Source organism: Ailuropoda melanoleuca, chromosome 16 (assembly GCF_002007445.2).
Source record: "Ailuropoda melanoleuca isolate Jingjing chromosome 16, ASM200744v2, whole genome shotgun sequence".
NCBI lineage: Eukaryota > Metazoa > Chordata > Mammalia > Carnivora > Ursidae > Ailuropoda > Ailuropoda melanoleuca.
The window spans coordinates 59,401,728-59,419,814 of record NC_048233.1 but is presented as its reverse complement, the minus strand read 5'-3'; the positions used below and the strand labels follow the sequence as shown (position 1 = coordinate 59,419,814).

The window sequence follows — 18,087 nt, the reverse complement described above, 5'->3', positions numbered from 1 at the left end:
GACCTCTGGAATCAGTTTCAGGGGTTTATTACACAGTAATCACTACTTTTAAAAAGCTTCACAGAGGATTTTGATTGCAGCCAAGATTAAGAACTACTATAGTAAACACTCAGTAAATGTTTGTTGAAAAGATAATAAATAGATAATGAATGGAAAAAAATAAATGGATAAGTGAATGAAAATCCAGGATCATTATTACAAACAGTTTCATTCACATTACTAGATGGATATATGAAGACTATAATATTCAGTCACATCAATGAATGGCTAAATGAAGATCATATTTTTAGTCACAGAAAACATCATGAACTGAATTTTCAAATAATGTCATGAAATGTCCTACTTTTTGGCCAAATGTGAATGTGGGTACTGAATTATGATTTTAATGGGGCAAATGAACTCTCAAATTTGCCAGCAATTTCATCATCTCGATATAACTATTTCCATGTATTTAATGATATTTGATACTGTCTGGAAATGTTCTAAATGAATCAATTATTTGCACCTGCAACAGAACACTTGCAAATAATTTTAACCTGCAGAAATGCAAACTTACAAGCCTTTATTAACTGAAATGAGCCAATGTGCAAGGTGAATTTTTGCATATTTCTCTTATAGAATAAAATAAGACATGAGAATGTAATGGTCCTCAAGACCTTCAGTGACTTCAGCTCATTTTTTTCCCACAAAGATTAATGCATAGTATTGTTGAGATTTTCTGTAAGCTTTAATTTCACTTAATATCTATGAAATCCTAAACCACAAGTTTTCTCAATTCTTCAAAATAACAGAACTGTTTTCCTCCTAATACTTTTTTTTTCATGTTTTGAGGTTTTTTATTCTTCTAATACTTTATAATAGCAGAATTATGTCAGAAGAACTGACTACAAAAAGGAATTAAAGGCTAACATACATTTAATAGCAAGATGTTTTCAAGTTAAGTACACTTTAAAAAATGTATAGTTAAAAATAAATGTACATTAAATCCACTATGGGATAACAAGTTGTAATTTCAATTCAATTTTATATTATTTGGTACTCACCTCTCACAGTAATGTTGGGAAAATTCCTGACATAGAGATTGACCCTAGCTGTTCAAGAAAATTGTTAAGAGTTCTGCCTCATAAGAGGCACTCCATTCTCACATTCTAAATCAGGTTTGTTGTTGCAGGATTTTTAAAGTTCCCGACAGTCTCATATTCTTACTCTTCCCTTTCTCTCATATCAGCAATTTTTCATGGCTCTATATCTGAATTGTATTGAGAAATCCACCACTTCTCACCAATTCTACTGTTATCATCCTAATCCAAGCCATCATCACCTTTTCCACACAACCATCAGACCAATCTTTTTCATATAAAAATTAGATCATGTTATTACACTGTTCAACACCTCTAGTATCTTCCTATCACATGAAAGAGAAACTGAAGTTCTTACCTTGGCCAAATGTCTCTATGTCATATGCAACCACTGCTTCCTACCACTCCCATTTCTCTGACCTCATCTTCCTGACCTTGAGCTCTGGTCCTGCCTAGGTCCTTTGACCTGTACCTAGAAAAATCTGCCTTCATATACCTGAATGGCTTATTCCCTACTTAATTCAGGTCTCTTCTTAAACATCACAGAATTAGGGGTGCCTGGGTGGCTCAGTTGGTTAAGCATCTGCCTTTGGCCCAGGTTTTGATCTGAGGGTCCTGAAATCGAGGCCCACATTGAGCCCCACATCGGTTCCCTGATTCTCCCTCTCTCTGCCCCTTCCAGTGCTTGTGTGCGCTCTCAAATAAATAAAATCTTAAAAAAAAATAAACATCACAGAATTAGAAAGCTTGTCTCTAACTACAGTTATGAAAAGTAGCATCCTGTCACACGATATAATTTTTTTCATAATACCTTATTAGGGACAAATATTTACTTGTTTACACCTGTCTTCCTCTACTAGATGATGTGCTCAGTGAAAACAGAGAACTGTTTGTTCACTGCCATAAATCCTTTGCACTAAGAAGAGCTGGTGGATTTAAAGAATGATTGCATTTGTACTTTAAGGTTCTAAACATAGTCATTGTTTTAAAAAAAAAAAGCTAAAAGAAATATTATCAGTTGTATATGTAGTAAAACGTTAATGTCATTACTCCTTAAATCCCACCCCAAGAAGCAAACGAAAGGTATATTTTATAACTTTTTTCTAATATATATGACAATTTGTATATAAAAATACCTATGCATATATTTGTAAGGAGGGAATGATCTGCACAATAACCTGCAACTTGCTTTGTTTACTTAGCTTACTTAAAAATTTCAGTTGTATAGATGCATTATAATTCATTTTGTTTGTTCATTAACAAATACTTGTGGTTTGTGGTATGGAACACACTAATTAAGACAGAGGCAGTCTCTACTCTGGTGGAGCTCATGTTGCTATCACAGCAACAGTTAGGATGGTCTCTATTTTTGCTGTCACGATACTGCTGTAGTAAACATGTGAATTACGCATTTTAAATTTCTGCACGGTAGGAAAACTCTACAAAGTAAAAAGACAGCCACATTGTGGGAAAATTTTTGTAACTATTTGAGCCTATGATAGTAGTCTATAGGATTAGAGTTTTTAAGTCAAAGACTCTTTGTGCCCATTTAAATTTGGATCGATACTTCTAAATTTACTCTCTCAATAGATGTACCAATTTATTTCCATCAATAGTACATGAGAGAGGTCATCCCCCCACATCTACATTAGTACTAAAACTAGCACTCTTTTTAACCTTAACTAATATAGCCTAATATAGTGAGCAAATGATAGTTTACATTTATTTAATTTAGATTTTATCAAGTTTAGGAAAGCTCTCCCTACTCCAACATTATGTAGATTTAATCAACTCTACATTTTCTGGTATATTTCTAGTTTTATTTCCTATATTTAAATATTTAATCCACTGAAAATTTATTTTTAGTATGGTATGAGGCAGGGATCTAACTACATTTTTTGAAAATTACATAGCCAATTGTCCTATTAACTTGTACATTATTACCCTACTCCTTTGAAGTATCGCTTTGATCATATATTTTTTTTTATGTACAAATAGATCTTCTGGATTCTCAATGGTGTTCTACTGATGTATTTCTCTATTTTTCTGCCAATACCAAATTATTGTTGTTTTTTTCCAGTATGTTTTGCTATCAGGAGGTACAAACTCCCCTACCCTCACCATTATTCTTCCTTAAAAAATTTTCTCGGGTATTCTCATGCATTTATTATTCTAAATTAAATTTAGAAATAATCAATAGGGCTCCTGAGTAGCGCAGTCGTTAAGCGTCTGCCTTTGGCTCAGGGCGTGATCCCGGCATTCCGGGATAGAGTCCCACATCGGGTTCCTCCGCTGGGAGCCTGCTTCTTCCTCTCCCACTCCCCCTGCTGTGTTCCCTCTCTCCCTGGCTGTCTCTCTGTCACATAAATAAATAAAAATCTTTAAAAAAATAAATAATAAAGTATATAACAAATATTTTGATTAAAATTGCACTGAATTTCTAAGCTTATTTGGATAAAATTTACATTATCATAAAATCCATCCAGGGAATATAGTATTTCCATTAGTATTTTACATGTCCTTTGTTAAAGTTTAATAGTTGTCTTCACCTAAGTTATGGTCAGGCTGTTTGTGTGAGTACTATGCTTACACATATGCAACTTAAACATCCATATGGAAAAGCCTAAGAGATGACAATACTTATATTAAGACAACATGGTGTAATAGAAATGGCGCTGGGCTATAGAAAGGACAAACTAGGTTCAATGATCAGGTCTTTTACTTTTTGATAGCTGTTTGATATGGGGCAATAACACTTAACTTCTGAGTTTGTTTTCCCACTAGAACATGAGATGATAACACTTTTTACAGGATTATTGTAAAGATCAAATAAAGAAAATGTTCAGAAACACCTAGCACATACTCCATATAGTCACTTTATGAATGCCATTCATCCATTTATTTATTTGCTATTCTCAGTTGTACAATGGAATAGGTGAGGAGGGGATTTGATATGTTAATTTGAAGATTCTACCAAACTAATTCTGTTTTCATCCTCTACTAACAGGAGAGTAGGTCGGGTAGAGGGCTGTTGGAAACCTCTGAAGCATCTGAGTAATGCTCATTGGATTTAGGTATCAGATTAAAAGACTTCAGTATGCAAAATGAAGTATAAAATTTCCTTTTGTACAAATTAATGGTGCACTTCTAAGTTTATAAAGTGGCATTTAAGCCTTAAGACTATGAAGACAGCATGGCATAGACATGAGAAATCAGGGGCGCCTGGGTGGCTCAGTTGGTTAGGCATCTGCCTTTTGCTTGGGTCATGATCTTGGGGTCCTGGGGTTGAGCCTCTGCTCAGCAGAGTGCCAGCTTCTCCCTCTCTCTGCCCCTACCCCCCTCTTGTGCACACTCTCTCAAATAAATAAAATCTTTAAAAAATGACAAATTAAGAATCACTTTTTAGTTTGACCTTGACTATTTAATGACCGATGTTAAAAACTGTAAGAGCCCTAATTTAACTAACCGAAACCTTCCAGGTTGCATTACATTCACCTGGCCTGATTATTTCCCATAATTAAACTTTTAGATTTCTCTTGCCATCCAAGTATACAACTTGTCTTCTGGAATCTTAAGCACACAATATTTTTTTGTCTCTATTCTTTCCTTCTTCCTTTGCTCTAGTTTTCATGGAACACCTTTCTGTACAGGGCATCTTCTTTCTTGAGCACACTTCCACAAGAATGAAATATATTTGTGAATCATTTTAAACCAGGCTCTTTGTTTTCAGAGATCTAAAACCCCAATTTATTTAGTCCATTTATTAGTTGCATGGAATCTGAGGCTAACAGAAATCGTTTCAGTTAAAATTGGCATCAGCAATGTTTGGTAAAATTCAGTAACTGCATCCTAAATAATACATAATTCATTCATTCAGACAATATTTACTATGCACAGTGTACTAAACACTGGGGATTAAAACATTTATGAGGACATTGTAGTTCCTGCCTTCAAGAAATTCAAACCCAATAAGGAGAATGATATGTAAATATTGTGAGGAGGGCTAGAAATAAGGATTGTACACACTATTAAGGGAATAAAAAGGGAAAAAAAAAAAGGAATCTTGACCCTTGTATAGACAGCATTTTCCAATCTACTGTTCTGGGGACAGTCACCTTGTTAACCATATAACACTTTCACTCCCCAACCAAATACCAGTGTGTCTGTTGGCAAGTAAAAGTCTGAGAAATGCAGCATGCCATACTCTTCTTCTGGAGACCCACCATGTCCGTTAGCATGGTAAAGCTCTGAATGTAACTGTTAAACTTTGTTTACCTAGCACTTCCAAAATTTCTGAAATAAGAACTTTAATTTTTAATAACAACTACTCGTTCCATAGATTTTGTTTTCTGGGTAGGAGAATACTTAAAGTATGTTTGGTGTTAATCACTTTTCACATATCTTAATTATGTCATTAATTCCCTATAATAATTCTGAAGGCAAGAGGTAGATATTCTCATTTCCATTTAAAGGTGAAAAACTGAGGGTTAAAGGTCACTTCCTAAGTTCACAGGACTCAAATGGAAATTTGATCTTTTTAACATGAAGCCCACTCCTACAACCATTCTTTTTATAATACAGAATGAATCTAACTCCTCCAGATGAGAGACATAACATTTCTGGCCAGCTCATTGAGAAACACACTCTGGGAAGGCCAGATTAATCTGCATAGTTTTTTTGTCTTTTTTTTTTTAACTCAATTATATAGGTGTGTTATTTTTCAGTCTCCTGAGGATGTTCTTGAGTTTTTCTTGTCTTTACGTGTGCTCAAAACAACGCAACAATTTTAAGATGGTATATACACCAAACCATCTCATCTCCTTTTTCCTGATCAGAATTTAGGGAAACTAAGATGAAATCACATGGCTCAGAATGATTTCCAGAAGCTCTGATTCCATGTCCAGTGTTTTATATAACAATCTCATTTTCTGGGAGAAAATGAGGGTGGAATCTTTACTCTAAGCCTGAATAGCCTTTTACTGAGAGATGCTGTAATGGAACCTAAATCACTTTGCATCAAGTTGCAAGAGTTTGGCTTTCTCTCCACTTTTCCCTTGGGGAGATGTGCATTGTTAGGCCTAAAGACTGCACATCTGGTGAAGGCGGCAACTGCCCTGGTCTCTTACCCTGGGAATGGTAATGAATACCTTTGGCTTTTGTCCTTTTCATTCTATTGAAAATAACATATTGTTAGCTCAGGTTATTAGACTATAAATTTGCCTCTCTTTTTCATCAGCTTTCTTGATAGTGTGTTTAAAAAAGAAACAGTTACTACTGTCATTATCAAAAGACTTTTGGGCAAGTACTGGTTACTTGTTTTTGATTAAGAATCTAGACTCATCCAACGCAGTACACACTGGGCTTTTCCTGACTCACTTGCTAGGAAAGGAGCCGTTTATGTTGTTTTTATGTTCCAAAAATTAGTGCTTAATTTTTGCTCTTGCTAAGCAAAATGAGGGGACAAGCTTGTGTACAATTAGAAAAAAGGGCTCTGATGGCTAAAATCTTGGATAATTAAACCCAGCTCCTTTTACTTTTTCTTCAAAGCTTCTTGAGAAATATTTTAAGAGAAGACTGAAAGACTTTCTATACATTTGATATTGTGCATTTCTTGTAAATATACAATTTTAGCAATGACAGGGCAGTGATCCTTGCTCTCTTCATAGTCTAAAATGCCTTTCTCCCTCTTCTTATAGTTTATGTCTACTCATCCCTAATGCTCACAAAGGTGGCATCTTCTCCAGGAAGCTTTTGCAATTTTTTATACATATTTCAACAAACTATTACCACTCTACATTATTGGTCTATTAACATCTACTAGGCTGCAAAAGATCTAAAGATATTTTATTATCTTCCTTTATATCTTCAGTCCCAGATCTAAAGCCTGGTGGCAAAGAGAAAAATCCACTAAATAAGAATATTCTTCCAGTCCCAAAGATCAAGATGTACCATAAACGGTATTTTAAGTGTGGAGATTCATGAATACTCTGAAATCTTTGTAAGATTTTGTGTGTGTATTCAATTTTATGTGGAGATAATCCAGGATTTTCATTGAATTCTCAACTGTATCAGGGACCTCGAAGTACATGAATCCCAGGTAAAAACAGAGTTTTCTGAGTTTTCAGCTTATAATTTACCACTTTTAGTGATACCACCAAAAAAGTCGCTGCCTTCATTTAGTTTTTTTCTTTTTTTTTTTTCTCTTTATAAGATTTTATTTATTTATTCGACAGAGAGAGAGACAGCCAGCGAGAGAGGGAACACAAGCTGGGGGAGTGGGAGAGGAAGAAACAGACTCCCAGCAGAGCAGGGAGCCCGATGCGGGGCTCAATCCCAGGATCCTGGGACCACGCCCTGAGCCGAAGGCAGACGCTTAACCAGTCGACTGAGCCACCCAGGCACCCCTGCCTTCATTTAGTTTTATTTTGTTATATTTTTAACTCCAGGAATACTACCACTTAGCGTCATCAGAAGCAGAGATGGAGAACCCCCTTCATGCGTGAAAGCAGAAGTTGGAAACTCTATCAGTGAATACTCAGTTATCTGCTGACTCACAGGGATTTCATATTAAAAGTAAGAGAAAACCTTGCTTAGTTACAGTCTGCACAACATACATAATAGAACACAATTTGTATGGGGAAATGGTAAGATAGATTTCATTCACAAAAAAACACCATGCTTCTGGCTAGATAAATGACTTGAAGTCCCAGAGAGAAATTACCATTTTTAGTTCTGGGATACCCTTATGCTACTTACACTTTTTAAAATTTAACATTCACATGTTCAAATGTATTGAGATTTTTAAGCTTGTGAATGAAATTAGCAACGTGCTGTGGCTGTCAACGTGATGCATTGCAATTCCCCCTGAGTGGTAGGGTTTAAAAATTAATTCAGCTCTTGCACCTGTTTGCTGGCATTCGTCTGTTGAATTTCCATCACATTTAATAAGTGTCTGTGACGCAACTCGTGTCCTTTTGCCTGGGCTCCTATAATACAGTGTTAAATTCTCACCCATTTGAAATTCAAGTAATATTACAAAATTCAAACTGTTAATTAAAATCTGTGAACTTGAATGGTTCTGGATAAAATTGGCTTTACTCAGTGAGGTTCTTTTTAAACTTCTTCAGTGTCTCATCTAATCCCCAACTCCTACCAGGTTAAGTCTGGTGACAACATGATCTCACTATGGGTGGTTGAGGCTTACAAATCCTCCTACAATAGGGAAAAAATCAAGTTATAGGCTTGAGCAAAAAAGGTAAAGAGGAATATTACCTGCTGAGGTGAAATAAGAAACATGGCTCAGAATTAAAGGAAAGGATTGATATTTTTCATGTGTTACTTTTCAATAAAATACATTATACTGTAATACTCTAGAATGTAATATAATATACCATAACATAGTATAGTACTGTAATTCTATAGTACCTAAGTCTTAAAATGCTGAGGATAGATGGGATATCTCAAAGTGAATCATGATTCCTTTTATCTATTTAGGTGGTCAATATTAAATTTAATTATTGAATCTTTAAGGAGGGATTGAGGCCTATTTGCCAAATGCTGTGAACATAAAGAAGTCTAAGCAGAAAGTTCTAGCATATTTAAGACCCATAATAAGATATTTTATTTGAACCTTTAGGAATAGTCAATAGGGTGTGCAGTACTGCTCTCAGAGTTGGGCCATTTACACTTCCCAGAGTTGGGAGATAGTAACAACAAAAGGTATGTAACTATGCTCTTCTTTTTCTTATAAGGTCAGCACACACTCATACTTGATCTTTGGGCTCCAAGGTAAGTTGCCCACTCTCCCAACTTAACCTGCAATGGAACACTTCTCAACTGTATTACAATGATTTTTGAAAGATATTTGTCACTTTCACTGAAACATAAGCTTCCAGAAGGCAGGGACCATGTATTACTTTCAGAAAGTAGGGAGTGTTTCATGTTTCATTCCCCCCTCTGATTACCCTTTCTTCCCCTACCGATCCTCCTAGTTCTTATGTTCCATAGATGAGAGAAATCATATGATAATTGTCTTTTCTCTGCTTGACTTATTTCACTTAGCATTATCTCCTCCAGTGCCGTCCATGTTGCAGCAAATGTTGAGAATTCGTTCTTTCTGATAGCTGAGTAATATTCCATTGTATATATGGACCACAGCTTCTTAATCCAGTCATCTGTTGAAGGGCATCTCGGCTCCTTCCATGATTTGGCTANGGAGGGCACGTATTGCATGGTGCACTGGGTGTTATACGCAACTAATGAAGCATCAAACTTTACATCGGAATCTGGGGATGTACTGTATGGTGATTAACACAATATAATAAAATAAAATTAAAAAAAAAAAAAAAAGAAAGTAGGGAGTGCGTATTACCATCATTTTTCTCATAATAGGCCTGTGGAAAGACTAACAGACTATCTGACTAAATTGAAGAAAAGATGATTAATTTCTCCAAGGGCCAATAACATGTAGATTTTAATTAAGTCATAGATGATAAAGATCCTTTTTCCTACCACACCCAAATCCAATACTGAACCACACTCTCCCATCTTTTATTTTTCCACCTGTTCCATCCTACTAACTTGGTCTAGGAGCAGTGCTTTGAATAATGTCCAGGGAAGGCTTTTAGTTTCTAGAAGGACGTGTATCCATTTTGAAAAACAATGTTTCAAGGACTTACATCACATATGTGTCATTAATCACACTAGGGGATTTAGACTAGAATCTAAAATTCTCTAAAATCCCTTAAATATGTGCAAAGTAATAACCCTAAGATGTAAGCCAAATATCTATAATAAGGATATAATTAAATAAATTTGAATATCTCTTACTGACACACAGTATAGTGCCATAAAGGTGGCATGATATCAAGTTAAAGAAATCAAAATTATATACATTCAATCATTTCAACTGAAAAATGTGAGACTAAAGATAAAGAGATAAAATAGGTAAAATTATAATCATGTTGTGGTGGTAGAGTGGTGTTACATGCTCTTAAAAGTTTTCACTTGAATTTCTTTTCTTTTTTTTTTTTTTTTTTTAAGATTTTGTTTATTTATTTGACAGAGAGACAGCCAGAGAGAGAGGGAACACAAGCAGGGGGAGTGGGAGAGGAAGAAACAGGCTCCCAGCAGAGGAGCCTGATGCGGGGCTCGATCCCAGAACGCTGGGATCACGCCCTGAGCCGAAGGCAGACGCTTAACGACTGAGCTACCCAGGTGCCCCTCACTTGAATTTCTTAACAATGTTGTATATGTTGTATATAAATGTTGTATATATGACTAACAAATGAAAATACTTTTATAATAGAGAAAATCCTGTATTTTCTCTATGATCACAAATTTTACATATTTTTTACCTGTATTTGTGAAGTAGATTCTATCAATAACTAGATAAATAATTCTTTGTATTGACTAGCTTTTATCAAGTGCCTATCATATGCCTACCATTAGGGTAGATAGTGTTAAAATGTAATTTCTAATCATCATGACAATCTTACAAGTTAGGAACCATTATCCTTATCTTAGAGAAGATTAGAATGGTTATATAACATGTCGAAGTTCACTCAGCTGGTAAACAGCAGAGCTGAACTCTGAATCCTGGTTATTGTATAATTCCAAAATTAATTTCTTTTTCCATTACTCAGTGACACAATAGAATGCAGTGACATTAACCCAGACTAATAATGCAAAGGTGCGTGAGGCATTAAAAAAAAGGACTAATAAAGAAAAATGGGTAAGCAATATAGCAATACAACATGCTGGCTTGACGATTGGAGTCTGTCATCAAAGTCCATTTGCATCTAAAGAATACACAGATGAAGTCGACAACTTAAAAATCCTACCTACTAGATTACCTTTCTCAGCTTCAATTTCTGAGATAGGTACCTGAAACAGACAGGACTCTAAATTAATGCTTTCCAGTGGGTTTTAAATAAGTGTTAATATTCTTTTTTTCCTAAGGAAGAAAATGTAGTGCCTTTAACATCATTGCAATGTATGCTGTGTCTAAAACAGTTCATTGAATAATAATGATTAGGCAACAGAGCTCCATTCAACAATAATAATTTATGTTATTATTAATAACAACTCTCTTTCTCTTTTCAAAATCCATACAGCTTATTGTGTGAGGCCTAACTTGTCATCTGGCTAATGAGATGCTGATGTACTTTGAATGAGTTGGCAGCCAGCCCATCCTTGGAGTTCTTTAATGTGATGAAGAAAAAACAGGTAGAAGGGTAAAGTGACAGCAGCGAATAATGTTTTCAACAAAAAAAAAAAAGGATGTTTTCCCTAGTCTTAGCCTTTTCTCACATTCTCAAGGTTCAGGTTCCCAGAGCCTCGACTACTATGCTGCTGCCTGCTGACATCTTAACCATCCCTTTAAAAAGTTAAGACAGCTGCTTGTATAGAAAGTCTTTCTTGGTGAATCCATTATAAAAATTTTTATAGTATTTGTTCTATTCATTCAAATGCATTCACTCACTTAATTATCCATCGCTCATGCATTCTTTTTATGTGTTCATTCAACAAAAGTTAAAAAATAGATATCTACTAGAGATGGATCTCTATTGGTCATTTAAAACACATTGTCTGATTTAGTAACCTAAGAATCCTGTGAAGTAGTTATCATCACCCATATTTTGCAGATGAAGAAACAGAGATTCAGAGATGGTAATAAATGCCCAAATTTACGAAGCTGGTAAATGACACAGTCAGCTCAAATCTATGTGACTCAATAGTTCTTGCTTTCTTTAATCCAGTTTGTTGACTTCTTCAACATATTCTCTAAGAGATGGGTGCTGAGGCAATTCAGGTAAATTAGATGTGATCACTCTATCCTTGAAGACCTTACAAAAGTATATAAGGGATACAAAGTGTAATGAAGCAAACGTTCATCAGATATATAAACAGCAGGTAAACATCAGATGTATCAATATATTGAAAAGGTGAGTAACTTAAGGAGAATGGTGAAAAGTAAAGTTCAGGAAGGATCCAAAGTAATGATACATAAGCCTAGTCCTAAAAGAAGTAGAAGGACTTTGGGGGATAGGTGAGGGATAAGACAAGACATGAAGAAGGACATACCCTGCCCAGAAGGATCATATACAAAAGGATGGAAGTGAGAAAGCAGAAAGTTAGTCTGGGACCCTGAATGGTGAGCAGTTTGGTGCAGACATGGAGTGCTGTGGTGGGGAGGGCAGCAGAGAAATTAGGCTAAAACAACACACAGAAGCCAGATCACGAAGGACTTTGTTTTCACATTAAGGTGTTTAGATTTTGTCCTATAGATGATAGTGAACCTATTAAGAATTTTATGGAGAGGTGTGTTATTATGAAATTTCTATTTTATAAACATTAAGTATATTTTATTTCATTTATTTATTTTTGTTTCAAATTTTTATTTAAATTCTTGTTAGTTAACATATCGTATAATATTGGTTTCAGAAGTAGAATTTAATGATTCATCACTTAACATATAACACCCAGTGCTCATCACAACAAGTGCCCTCCTTAACACATATCAGCATTACTCTGGTAGAGTTTGGGCTAGAGGAGGTTGAGACAGACAGAAAATATAATCCACTTAGAAGACTAACGTAGTAATTCTGGCAAAGATAATAAAAATTTACAGTAAAACAATGAGGCGGGGCGGGGAGGAACAGAAGGATTTAAGAACTTAGGAGGCAGAATTGAAAAGTTCCATTGATAAACATTTTCAATTCAACTCAAGGTTGATTTGAAGGTTTTGATTTGGGCTTTGGGTAAATGTGGTGAGGTGCACTGGAAGAAAAAAAGAGGTAAACAAGATAAGATTTGGAACACTGAACTTTATATGATTGTAGGATAAAAAGATTGATATGTTCAGAAAGTCAGGCAAATATTGGCCTAGAATTCAGTAGAAAGATTTGAGCTGCAGAGGGGAATACAGGTGATGTCAGATCTGGGGAAATGGACGTAGATGCCCAGCATCATATGTACTGTAAGAAAAGAACCAAGGACTGAACCCCAGTAAATAAAAACACTTAAGGCACAAGCAGAGGAAGAGGAATTAGTACCAAAAAAGTAAAATCAGAGAGGTGGGAGGGACATAAAAGGGAGACTATGTCATCATAAAGTCAATGGGAAAGGAGGGGTGGTTAAAAGATAAAGGGAGTGGCAAAATATTCTGCTCCATTTTAGAATTATTTGTTTAGATGTCCAATATCTCAATAGAGCTTAGACTTCTTATGAACATATAAAAGAGATACATATATATGCATAATATACATAAATTTTTAAAAAATATTTTGCTTATTTGACTGAGAGAGAGAGCTCAAGCAGGGGGAGCTGTGGGCAGAGGAAGAGGGAAAAGCAGGCTAGATGAGGGGCTGGATCTCAGGGTCATGGGATGATGACCTGAGACGAAGGCAGACACTTAACCGACTGAGCCACCCAGGTGCCCCAATACACATAAATTTTTTAAAAAGACATATACACCCACACATAGATATGCATCTATCTATCTATCTATCTATCTATCTATCTATCTATCTATCTACATATATCTTTTTTAAAAATTTACTGAAAGATAAGGGAAGTAGAAAAAGTGAAGTGATCAAAAGGAAACAATCAAGAGATGTTAGAACTAAAAGAGCAGTGCCTGCCTTGGTTTATTCAATGTTTTAGAAGAAAAGGTTAATCAACTACCAATGTGGCATAGCTTAATAGATACACAAAATTGATGCTAGCAATTATCAAGATTATGTTATAAAATGTCACATAATAGAAATAAAGCAATGAGAATCAAGCTTACTAACAGCACAAATTGTGACATGAAACATGAAATAATAAAAAAATGAGAGCGAAGTGATATTTAAGAGAAGAAAAAATATTAGCGATGAAATGAGATACAGAAGGGCCCCAGTACTTTTGTTTATGCTTAGTTTTTTTGTATTGAAAATTCTCCTCCTAGACTTGTCCATTGGATACTTATTCTTCTAAGTGTTTGTTTAAAGGCCACTTCTTTAGGGTGGCCTCTCTTAAACCCCTAACCAAGCTCTATCCACTACTCATTTACCCTGTACTTTTTTCCTTAATATTTACACAATGTATAGTTCTCTATTCATTTGACTATTTGCTTACTGCTTTTCCCACTGAGGCACATAAAGATTAAATAACTTGCCAAAATCACACAACCCTTAAGTAGCAAAACCATGATTTGAATGCAGTTCTGTCTTGAAAGCCTATATTCTTCCTGCTCTACCACACTGCCATGAGGAAGATAAAAGATGGACAAAACGCTATGATAGTTTAAACCAAAGACTATACCCTACTCAGAAAATCAGGGATGCAATCATGAAAAATTATTCACTCCCAGGTCTTATGCTGTACCCTAGAAGTGGAGACAGAAGAATTTTTTTTTTGTTTTCTTTATTTCTTGTTGTTGTTTTTCCAGGTAAAGGATACAGCATGATCAAAGACGTAAGTAAGGAAAGTACAAGTCATATTTGGGGAAAAAGGGCAGAACAATTAGGTAAGAATATAGGAGGATGATGAAAGAGAAGTGTGAAAACAATAGCTCGGGCCAGAGAATGGACCCAAATACATCAAACATAGGAGGCTGGGATCAAATGCATCTGCAATGGAGAGCCAATGAAAGTTTTTGAACAAGTAAATTACATGATTAGTAAAACTGTGACGTCTTAGGGGATGGGTTGGATGTTAAGGAATGGAGCAAAGCCCACTCAAAATTAACTTAAGATTAAAAAAAAAATAAAGGAAATGTAGGGATCACAAATAGCCAACTTTAAGGGAATTGGAAAGCTATCAGACAAGGACTCATTCCATACCTGTACTTGTGGGTCATTTGTGTGCATTTGTGTGTGTGTGTGTGTGTGTGTGTGTGTGTGAACATCTCCTCCATTTTCTGGACATCTGTTCTTTCTGCAAACTTACTTCCTTCACTCTGCTCTTGGTTCCCAGTTCTCTTAACTATGACTTTCACCTTGCTCTGGATTGACAGAAAGGCAAATCTGGTCTCAATTCTACATTCCCAATACCATATAGGTATAGTTTCTGGGTTTTGTGGCTCACATTTTTGAGAGAAGTATCTATTTTATATGACTTAATTAGTTGCTTCTGGGTTGACGTGGTATAAACATGGCTACCTAGATTCAGCCTCTTTCTTTATCAGGTATCAGGAATTGGTAGAGTTCTGGGCAATTCTAAGGGAAGAGAGTGTGGGCTGGGCAGACACTCCTAAATATACATAACAAATGGATTTAAGGGGAGAGAGTAAAAGCAGGTAAACCTCTAAGGAGGCTACTGTAACAGTCTAAAAAAGAAAACAGTGGTGGTGGTAGATGTGGAAAAGAGAACTAAATCAAAAGCCACAATCAGGGTAGAATTTAATAACTGATCAATGGAAAACTGTGGGACAGGGGGAGGGGTGTCAGGAAATGATTCAAAACTATCCCTGAAGTTTCCAAGCCAGAGACTAGGAAAATGTCTGTCATACTTTCATAAAACATTAGAGACTGAATGGTTTCATATACCTTCCCTTTATAAGAAAATAAAATTGGGACCAGAGAGAAAAAGTGACTTATCTTGAGTAACAGTCAATTAGTAGCAGAGTAGAATTAAGACTTAAGGAGACTGGACTTGGCCAAGGAATGGTGATAAAACCTGGAACTTGGGTAAGGTAGAGGAAATGGTGCTGCAAGATTTCCAAGAAAATAGGCAAGAGAGTATTCCATGGGAAGAATTAAAGATGCAAAGTGAAAGATACCTATGTAAAGTGAAGTGAAGAGTAAAAAAAAAAGAGTAACAGAATCGGGCACTGCATGATAATAGATAAAGTGGAAGCCGGTCAGGACTAGAGCTAGTCATATTCAGGTAAGTATAGAATGTGTAAGAAATCCTTAGCTGGGAACCAAGAATAGTGGAAGGGAGTCTTATTAGTCATCAGTGGTGGTATGAGTCAGAAGCCAGATTTGCATGGTCAGCCAGCCAACTAGAAGCAATTGAATGGTATCCAGGTATTACCATATGCACAACAAATCCAGAAAGTAAAGACAGTTTTGGGGGAGACACTTATGAATTTGCCACATTACGCATTTTGAGATTGGGGTGTTAACAAGAAACAGGGAGATGCCCTGGAGACCACTGAAAATGTGGGAGTAGACCCTGGAAATGTGGTCTGAGCCAGGGCCATGTCTGTCTGTCTGTCTGTCTATCAGATGACCTGCTAAAAGTGACAATCTGGAGAGAAGAGAAGACATTTCAGTGTAAGCTTTATATATGGTGGGGTGGGTGGGAGACAGGACAGGAAGAGAGAATCTCAAAATAAGAACATTAGCCTTGGACAGCAGAGTGGTTTGATTGCCACTGGAGATTTGGGGAAACCATAAATTTTATCATGCTCTGGTAGCATATTAGAAGAATTGTTATACAACAGTCATACAACATCTCTTTCAACAAAATGTTACTGAAAAAGACACAAATTACATGGCTTATTTTGTTTACATAGTAGATACATTATTTTAAAGGGGAAAAAAAACCTCCCCACTAGTCACAGCCAATTTCAAGAACAGCTCCTTCTTTAAAGCATTATTTAAATAATTACAATCCTGAGGAAAAATCTATTACATGACTGGAACTGTACTAAGTAGTTCCGTAAGCTTTGGTCACTGTACTATTACCATGTAAATCCAATGGCAGCCATTTTAAATGCAACTAGTGTAAAACTCTGCCAAACAAGGAAAAGCTAAGGATAACTATGGCACAAATCCTTTATTTTAGGGAGCTTGAATCCCAGGCAAAGAGAAAGAAAGACGGGTTTATGAGAAAAGAGGGAGAAAGAGTAACAATTGGCAAAAGAAGCAGAAACTAAAACACACAGTAAAAGATTATGTAAGTAGAAGCCATGAGAAAGTAAAAACAAGAAAGATCTGATTAAGCAGAAACTAGTCATCCTAGAAAAAAATTAGTCATAGTAGCTAGACATAGAGAATAGCCAAACCAAAATAATGATAATTTATTAGAACAGAGAGACAAAGATGTTTCCTGTTGAGGCTGCAACATGATAGTTTAGTTGCAAAATTGTGTAGTATCCTGAACAACCATTTGAGTTGTCTTCTAGTCTTTCAGAACCCTCACTGTGCAGCTCAGATAACTGTCTTTCTTATTAACATGAATAGCTTTATAATAATTTCTTCTTATTATGATATATAGCTTATAATAACTCTTTATTACTTAAGTCTGCTTAAATGTGTCTTTGATTTCTACCACCTCAATAGCCTAACTTACTTTTTGCACAGCAGGCAGATGATCAGGTGGAAAAAAGGAAGGGAAAAAGGAAGAAGCAAGTGTTAAACAACAACAAATAAACAAAGTAAGCAGAACTCCTAAAGGGGATGTGTGTGTATGTAAAACCCACTGAAGATATGTTCGCATCGTATACATTTTACATATATGTTTGTGTGTGTATATAAAATCAGCAGATGAAATAAATAGGAAGAACTGGAATAATGGAACAAATGAGCACAAATATGAAATAACTACATATATTTACTATATTTAAAATAAATTAAGATTTAAAATAATTGATAGAGACTATAATGAAAGAAAAAAGAACAACAGTATTTTTAAAAAATAGAACTTGTAGGAATGACTAGTTCCTACTTTAAAAATTCAACAAATAGGTTAAACAGCAGATTAGCTATCTTTTTAAGAGAGCGTGAGGGAACCAGGAAAGGATTTTACCTAGATTGTAATATAGAGAGGGAAAGACACAGGAAATATGAGAGACATGGTGAGTAATTACTGCTGCCCAGGAGTCAAGAAAGTAGAGGAAATAAATATGGAAAGAAACAATGTCTGATATTTCCAGAAATGGAGAATATTTAAGAAGTTCATTCTGTTTCATTAATGACCAATAAAAACAAAATCACAACTGAGCACATCACAATTAAACATCAATGACAGGAAAATCTTTAAAGGTAGCCAGGGAAAGAAAAAGACCAACCAT

The 18,087-nt window shown here is 35.5% G+C and overlaps 1 protein-coding gene across 1 annotated transcript in view; it reads right to left on the bottom strand.

Moving 5' to 3' along the window:
* METTL15 (methyltransferase like 15) overlaps positions 1 to 18,087 on the bottom strand; it is a 178,401-nt gene that overhangs the window by 10,370 nt on the left and 149,944 nt on the right. The gene's annotated exons all lie outside the window — the stretch shown is intronic.